The sequence below is a fragment of the Anarrhichthys ocellatus genome, unplaced genomic scaffold, assembly GCF_004355925.1.
Source record: "Anarrhichthys ocellatus isolate YVR2014 unplaced genomic scaffold, GSC_Weel_1.0 scaffold33, whole genome shotgun sequence".
NCBI classification, from domain to species: Eukaryota; Metazoa; Chordata; class Actinopteri; order Perciformes; family Anarhichadidae; genus Anarrhichthys; species Anarrhichthys ocellatus.
This window is the reverse complement of record NW_022280063.1, coordinates 2,888,895-2,897,777: the sequence shown is the minus strand read 5'-3', so window position 1 is coordinate 2,897,777 and position 8,883 is coordinate 2,888,895. Positions and strand designations below refer to the sequence as shown.

Here is an 8,883-nt window from a genome sequence, read left to right as displayed (position 1 = left end):
ATATATAAAACACACACAATGACTTTGTGTTGCTCAACCCTTAGATATGGAAATGTTAGATTTTCCCACAAACTTTTGTGTCTGCTTCATTTAAATTCTCCCTGCAGAACAAACCCGTATGACACACTCTCCTCTCTCTCTCTCACACACACACACACACACACACACACACACACACACACACACACACACACACACACACACACACAAGGAGGTGTGACTGAAATGTAACCAAAGTAAAACACACCAAATACTCTTTTACCTTCCTTTTCTCTGCTTAACAAATTAAAAGCTGCTTTTTATGCCAAATTGCTGATGCGCGATCAATAAAGACAGAGCTGTGTCTCACTCCATCTTTAAAACTGACGTGCTCATCATGACTGTGAGTGCTCTGAATAATAATCTATATTTGTCTGTGTGTGTTTATTATACTCTAATGCACCTATGTGTGATTGGGTAAGACTGCGCAGCCATCTGTAGTTTGTGCATTGTGTGAGTGTGTGTGAGAATGCTCAGAGGAGGAGGCTGTGCCCTGCACTCCTTGGGAGAGGCGTGGGAACCCCATTCATCTTAGCAGCCAGGGTTCATTGTGGGGTACATAGCATCAAATGTGTCTGGGTGTTTGCCTGTGTGTGTGTGCGCGTCCTGTGTGTCTGGTTCAAGATGTGGTGTGATGGTCCTTATGTTAGATTTCACATTCCCCTCAGTTATCTGTTTTCAAACATTCTGTAACAAATCATGTGAAATTCTTTAGAAACCAGACTCGCAAATTCAATGAATCGGCAAAATCACAATTTCAAAATCACTTTTTTCTTCTAAAAAAACAATACAGCGCTCCTCAGTGGTTTATCATGAAGCACAACTTACTGTCAGAAAATATATATATTTTTAATGAATTCCAAGGTCAAACCACGTTTGTTATTTCTCGTCTTCTCGGGGTGAAATAGTCGGCCAATAGTTTGAGGAAATTAACTGCAGGACCTTCTTGTTATTCATGACATAAATAGAGCTGACACAGGACACTTTGAAACATATTCATGTCAGAGGGAAAACACTTTTCCAAAAGTTAATCAACACATTCCAAGTTATGAAACGTGTATTAAAGCGTGTCCCTCCCCGTTTCCTTGTGGGGCGTTTGGTTTTCCTCGCCGCAAATATTACCTTTTATTTCTCCACTGTGTGTGTTAGAGAGTCAGATGGAATAAAGTCGGAAACAAAGAGATAGAAAAGAAGAGCAGAGAAAAATCGAAAAGCAATCGCGTCCTTCATTTGCACCCTGTGAGCCCCATTGGTGTTCGACAATGACGTGTTGCTTTTTCAAACGCTGACGTACACCATCTCATACGTTCACCGGGCCGACGGTCTCAGAAGATGGGTTCGGACGCACCGAATGCGGGCGAGCGAAGTCGGGGATTCCTGCCGACGTGACTGCGGAGCCGCGAGAGTGGCAGATGAACAGGCCCGTCGTACGTAGGATGTAGGTGGGATGACCAGAGCTATCTGTGATGACTCACGCTGCCTCCGCTCCTACCTATCATCATGGTCATGGTGGACGCTGATGTGCTGAGGTGTTCAACATGGAGCCATATCGACAGGCGGCACAGAAAAAAGAATGAAGGATTTTGAATTAGCGCTCAATTAATTAAAATCTGCCTCACTGGAAGGTATCAGTGATGGGTGTGGCACCTTGAGGTTTTTAATTATGAGGAAAGATAGAGCTGATATTCTTCCTGAGGGATGAAGCAGGTGTGATCCTAATATTAATGACAATACAACTTCTATAAATTATTTATAAAGCATGCCGCTCTATTACGGTTCAATTACACAAACCTAAATACTGTATATATGGAGGTTACAAGGCTTTGGATTTAATACATCTTCAAACCGTATAATCGAACTACACATAAATGTCTAAGGCTTATTACTGTTTTGAAGCATATTTCTTGTTAACTTGAAGGAAAAATAACAAAATGTAAATTAACGCTTTATATTTGTTATGAAGCGTTAATAACAGGTATCTCCAAAAGGCCTGTTCGAGCTGTATCAAAGCTACGTGTGGCCACGTGTCAGCAATGACCCGTTTTCAAATGTTTAACCTTCTATTACAAACCGGAAAGCTCGCCCATATTCACTGAGATGAGCTTTTAATGAGAAAACTCAATATGATAATTGCTGTTAATAGTTTTATGATAGCTGACCAGGAGAGAAAAAGGGAGAGCGACACAGAGTGAGACTGAGAGAGAGAGAGAGAGAGAGAGAGAGAGAGAGAGAGAGAGAGAGAGGGAGCGATGTGGTGGGGCTCGGCCTTGTGCAGCAGGCCTTGTCTGGCCCTCGGCCCAAAGTTGCAGCACTGGTCCCTCTCTGCTCCCTCCAAAAGCGTCTCTTTCACACACACAAAAGGCTGACCTGGAGTGCAAAACTGCAGGTAGGAACGCACCAGAGGAGAGATTAGAAATTCAAAGCCCATGCCACATTTCCCCCTGGTTTCCCTATATTTAGTTAAGCCTCGTCTCTCTGGATAGTCATGTAGCCCTGAAGGAAACAACACCCTGACTTCAAACACACAAACTCGGGAGATCAGTTCAACCGAAGTCGCACTGTGGCGTTTATTTCGTCTTTGTGTGTCATCGCTTTGCCAATAGAAAACCTCTGCATGTGTGCATGCTACACACACGCGCACACACACACACACTCACACACACACACACACACACACACACACGCATTGACTTACCACTGAGACTTTGTAGGCAACGGGCACACATGCATTGCTGATCAGCTATCCGGGGTAAAGCACCGAAATCGCCGCCGTCCATTGTTGGATTGCTGGATCCCTCTGTACGTCCACATATCCTCTCTGTGGAGAAGGGCAGAGAAGGAGCTCGGATTCAGTCACACAGCTTTGCACTCCCTGCAAGGAGTAGGCGGGCACGTCAACGAGAGACCCATTCAGAGTCCCAGAGAGTGCCAGCCTCCCTGTCTGCTTCAACGCCTTGTCTGCGTGTCTGTCTGCCCATCTGTCTGGGTTCTACCCTGTCAATCTGGCCACCTTGCCCAAAACCTGTGTCTAAGCCTCGGGCAACCCGCCTCAACTCGGCTAAGTGCTGTCTAATATTTACAAACCGGCTCCCCTCGCTCTCCCCTGTCTGCCACCTCCTAGTCTGAGACTGTCAGGGCCGCCACAATAAGGAGGCCATGTGGGTTTCCCATGGAGTCGCGTGTTCCTCCCGTCTGGCAGTTAACAAGGCTTTGAATGAGGAATGTTAGCAAACAGAGCCACTGAATGTCGGGTGAATGCTAAGCCAGGCAGCCAGTCAGATTGCAGCACTGGCCCGGACATATGAATAATGCAGAAGACTCGACAGGGAGGCAGGGCTCCGCCTCCCACTGCCCCTTCCAAACTCCACCCGCCCCTCCTTCTTTTCCCCGCTCGAAATGCCTTCACGGGAGCAAGAGAGCAGAGAGAGGGGGGGTGAGAGGAGGGAGGGGAGGATTCAAGATCTCTGCTGCTACTCACTCATGCAATACAAAAAAGAAAAGTCCTGCAAGAGAAGAATAGTTACACATGGACACACGTTATTACCTCAAATACGTTCTAAAATAAATACTTTTTTCCTGTCGTTGGGAACTATCTCACTCTTTTTGGCTTTTTGTGTCTTTTGTTTGAAATTGGCACCTGTCCCAGAAAAAGCCCCGTCCCTGCTCCACCCTCCTGCTCCCCTTTCACTAGAGACTGCCCACGAGAGAGAGAGAGAGAGAGAGCGAGAGAGAGAGAGAGAGAGAGAGAGAGAGAGAGAGAGAGAGAGAGCATGAGAAAGAGAGGGTGGGGCAGAAAACCCAAAAGAGGGAGCGGTTTAGAGATGCGGAGGGCAGAAGAGATAAGAGGACAGGAAAATATATGAGAAATCATCTGCTGAAATCGAGAAGCACGCACAGGTAATGCAGAATCGAGCAGCTGGCCGAACAACATGCGGAAAAAACCAACTGCTGTCTTCGTCCTCAGCTTTAGGGAGGACTCACGAGAAAAAGGAAGCATGGCGAGCAATCGCCGAGCACGTGCTCGAGAAAGCCTCCGTAGAGCACAAACCCAAACCCCTGAATGTCCCCAGTCCAGTTTAACTCTACAACAACCCAGAGGCAGCAAAAACTGACCAAACGCATGTGATGAGCGCCCACGGAGTGAGGAAAACGGGCGTCCCAAAAAAAGGGTCTTTGCAAATGGCGCAGCAATGTCGAAGTAGGAGTAAAGCAAAGCCACTTGTTGCACGATATTGAGTAGCAGATCTTGCAGAGAGAAGCGAGTGCAGGCAGGGGGTTAAAATCCTGGGACTGGGAGTAGTAAAAAATCCCTCCCTCTTTTGGCACAGACTAGCTGAAGGGGAGGGCCCGCCTGTAGAAATAGCAGCAGAGCGTCCCCCCCCCCCCCCCCCCCCCTTTTTTTTTAGAGCTGCAGCGTCCTAGTCTACCCTCTTGCATGTGGTCGGGACCCACGGAGAGAGGAGGAGAGCGATGGATAGAAAAAGAAGCTAGAGCCGAGAGGGGAGGGGGCGAGAGAGGGAGGGGAGAAGAGTTGTGAGTGGAGGAGAAAGGGCTCAGCTGATGATGAAACAGGGACGTGTGGGAGTGCGTGCGGCGCTACGCATTTCCATCACCGGCCTGGCGCAACGTGCGCGTGCATGAGGCGGGGTGGGGAGAGAGCTGGAGTCACAGCAAACACACACACACACACTTACACACACACACACACACACACACACACACACACACTTACACTCACGAATGATTAAACGATTCTGGGACAACCTGCAACGCCTAACTCTGATGATCATGAAAAACGATTAACGATTTATCTTTTCCTTTCAGAACTGTTGCTGCTCCGAGTTTCATATCTTTGTCTTTGACCCACATGTCCTTTAACACAAGACTTCCAGGGGGCAGAGCAGAAGCAATGGCGCTCCCTTAATAAAGGCCGGAAATGAAAGTCTGGCACGATCACTGAGGAATATCGTCTTGATTTCTCTCTCACGGACATGTTAATGAGTTAATGAGAGAGGCTACATTGAGCAGCCTGGGTGCGACTGCCCTGCCATGGTTGAAACAGTGAACCAGGCTGTAGGATCCCGTAATATTTGCCGCAGTGCACCCGCCATGTGCCATCGCTTGGCCACCCTTGCCATGCTGTGATCCGCAGCAGCGGCGGTCCTGCGTGTGAATAGGGAGAGGAGAAATGTCGGGCAGTAACCAAATGATAAAATGGACTCTGCTCGTGTCCCGCACCCCCCCCCCTCATCCCCCTCCGCCTCCCCTTCAGTGTCCAGCCTATTCTGTCTCCCACCCTTTCTTGTCCGTTCAGCAGCACTGTTATAGCCTACAGTCAAAAACAGCCCTGCTCTGAGCAGCTAGTGTTAATCTAAGCCTGCACGAGGAGGATCCTGCTGTCTCCCCCCCCCCCCCCCCCTCCTCTCATGCACACCTACCAACCTCTACATCAGCCTGCTGAAGGTTATTCACACCCGTCCGGTTTCCACCCGACTCCCCTCCCCGAAAAAAAAACTTCTCCCGTGGACAAAATGCTGTAATGCCCCTTAGCTGTTTGCAACAGATTCCCCGATGGCAGAAAAACAACTTCCTCTCTTGTGGACGCCTTTCCCTTCAGTCTTCTCTTTCCTAAAAGAAACCCAGAACTCAGCACAGGCACATTTTTTCCCCTCCTCTCTCCTGAAACTAGCAGCCGCACAAACAAGAGGGGAAAAAGGAAAAACTGTCGAGAGAAGACGACGGATCTCACCTCATGGAGCACAGCTAGCTGGGCTTGATTTCAATCTGTCTTTATCTAATGCTGCACATTGGAACAAATACGGTTGGAAAACCTTCTCAACCGTTTTCTCGTGTGTGTGTGTTTTTGTTTTTTTTTTACTGTGGAGAAGACGACGAAGAGCAGAGCGAGTAGGAGCGATTAAACAGCAAACTAATATGGCCGCTTGGTTAATAGCAGTCTCTCCTACCTCCTCACTCTCAGTCCTGGAAGCTGAAAGAAAAAGGCGTTACACTGCTGTGTGTTTCTACCTCAGAGGACGGACCCAGAGAGAGAGAGAGAGAGAGAGAGAGCGATAGAGAGAGAGAGAGAGAGAGAGAGAGAGAGTGCACTTGTCTTGTTTAACTCTCCTCAGCTTTCCACAGTCTCAAATAAAACTCAGGTTCCCTGTGTTCTGTGTCTCGCTGCACCATCGCATATCAAAAACACACAATGCGCAAACGCGAAAACTTCAATTTAGAAAAATGAGCACAAGTGAGACAGGCGACATAAGGATTCGTTGCACTTCATCGAGATCCAAACTCCCTCGTGTTCCTTGATCAGAGCAACGGATCGAGCGCCAAACGGTCATCGGATTGAACCCCGTGACGTCACATCTCACCACGTCTCTGGACCAATTGCAAACCCTGCAAGCACAAAACGCCACAACTACTGCACGCAGAATATAAATCAAACAATAGCGTCAACAAACGCATGTTTTTTTTGAGCAATTTCAAGAGTCCCTCCTCAGCCCCCCTCGTCTCTCCAAGACACTGTTTCTAGTCAGTTGTTTACCATCCAACATGTGGCAGGAATTCAAAAAACTTGGCAGAGCCTGTAGCACCGTACGTCGTGGAGAGTTCACTTGAGGATACGACTCTGGTTTTGGCTCCGCTGCCAACTTCTGACACTGAAGCCCTCAGCGCGGCCTCGCCCCTGCAGGAGCGGCCTGCGCAATGCTGCCATTGATGAAACTCCAGTATTAACAAGCTCATTTATTACACCTCCAAGAGTCCACCACCGCAATTTCTTCATCAGGTCCCTGTGTAAAAGCATATCGCATGCAAGTAATATTTTGAATCTCTGAATATTTAAAACTTCAATGTTTTCTCAAGAAAGAAGAGAGGCTGCAGTTAAGTGATTTGGTTCTGCCACATGATATTTAAAAGATGCAAGGGGAGGGGAATTAAAAACAAAACAGTATTAAATAAACCGACCGCAGTGAACTCATGTTGCACGGTGGCAACAAGGCCCTGAATGTGTCAGAGTGAAAGTGAGTTTCATGAGCTGAAACAATGGAGATGTTCGCACAAGCACACACAAAAAAAACACAAACACACACACACACACACACACACACACACACACACACACACACACACGCACAAGCAGTACACTGAGAATAATATGAACTACAATATTTTAAATACTCATAGGGCAAAAAAAAAAAAAAAGAAATACAGTATAAATAACATGAACTGTAATTAAATAACAAATTATTCATTCATTTCATGGGAAGTTGAACAGATAAGCAAACAAACAGCTCTCTCTTTAATCATTAGACAACAAAAAAAAAAATACAAATTTATAATCCATTTCTGCACCAAAGATGCTCTTTCTTCAATGTGTTTCTTGTGGTTTTTAGTCAGCAGTTAATAAAATGCAGTTAAATAAGTAGAACCACCTGAGAATGCCAGTAAAGAGAGAGGTGACCTCCTCTGCAGGAGCTACTTCTGTGAATACATGACTTATTGCAGTTAAAATGCCAAAATTCAGGCCGGGTTTTCTGTTTGTTTTTTACAAGCTTAACTTCTATAGACATATAACCCCAGTAATATTTTCACTTCATAAGTTACTGCCACCTATGCGTTCACACTCCAGCGAACACACACACACACACACACACACACACACACACACACACACACACACTTCCTCCTCTCTTCGGTGACCGGTGCGGCGCGCCCGCTCCCTCTACGAGGTGGTCCGCTGAGGGGCCCCTCGGCAGCACGTGCCTTGACAACTTCTCTATTACACTCGTGACCTCTGAGGTCAGACTCTGAAGGGTTCTGAACAAAGGCCACGACCCCGGGGTCAGAAGTGTAACGCTGGGGGCAGGCTGGGGGCCCCGCTGCAAAGGGAGCGTGCTGTTTGCTTTGAAAGGTAAGGATCACTAACACGGAGGCATAATAAGGATTAAGGGGCCATCCCCTTTGGGATGTCACTCTGGGGCCCTCATACATCAGTCTCTATTAACCTCCGTGACCCCCCGGCGGACATTATGGGGCCGCGGGTCACAGTCACCCACGCTGCAGAGCTGTAGAACCTCAAGTCGTGTGCAACACTTAACGTGGGAGCTGCTGATTACATGGACAAAGTGTTCCGTCTCGTTGGACACGTGTATTTGAGTGAAGACACTTTAAGGTAAAAAGTGATCAGCCATCAGGTTATCTATCAACACAACAAAAGCCCGACGGGCCTTTTGAAAACATACATGTACATCTGAAAATCATGTGAAAGCAATAGATGTATTTTTTTTCACTTTGATTAAAAACAGAGTTTGGTTAAACTTTCGATAAAAGCAGGTGAGCAAGAACCGAGAGGCAGAATCACAAAATGGAGGACAGGAGGAGACAACATGGCGGCCTGAGTGATGCAGTCACTCACACACTGCTCAGAACGTCCCAAATCGCAACATTGCAGAACAGGTCTCGATATGTGAGGCAATGTTGTTTGATTTACATATCGAGTGCCAAAACAGAAAGCTGCAATGACCGGACTGAATGAGACACGGATCTGGATTCCTTCAGTCACTTTGGGTGAAGCTCTGCAGCCCGTCAGAGACCAGGGAGCGAGTGTGCAGACACACGGCAGCTTCTAATGCAATCTGATTCAATCACGTCATATTTAATCATTTCTTCTTTTGGCTCAAACGGTGCGAGGCACGAATAAAGATTTTCAATTGTTTTAAAGTTGAGAATGAATCTGAAATATAATTATTTCACACCAGAATGAGAGAAGAAAGTCTTATTAATTTATATGTATATATATATATATATATATATATATATATATATATATATATATAT

The 8,883-nt window shown here is 46.7% G+C and overlaps 1 protein-coding gene across 13 annotated transcripts in view; it reads right to left on the bottom strand.

The window, feature by feature from the left end:
* The window catches only part of LOC116393320 (peroxisome proliferator-activated receptor alpha-like), a 51,638-nt gene that overhangs the window by 23,761 nt on the left and 18,994 nt on the right, over positions 1-8,883 (bottom strand). For 7 of the 13 annotated variants that reach the window (XM_031865521.1, XM_031865515.1, XM_031865517.1 and 4 more), the window contains exon 1: positions 2,735-5,451. The gene's annotated coding sequence lies outside the window, so the exon portion shown is untranslated. Of the gene's footprint in view, positions 1-2,734; positions 5,452-8,883 lie in introns of those variants that run through there. The other 6 variants (XM_031865523.1, XM_031865526.1, XM_031865528.1 and 3 more) reach the window with 3 other exon arrangements.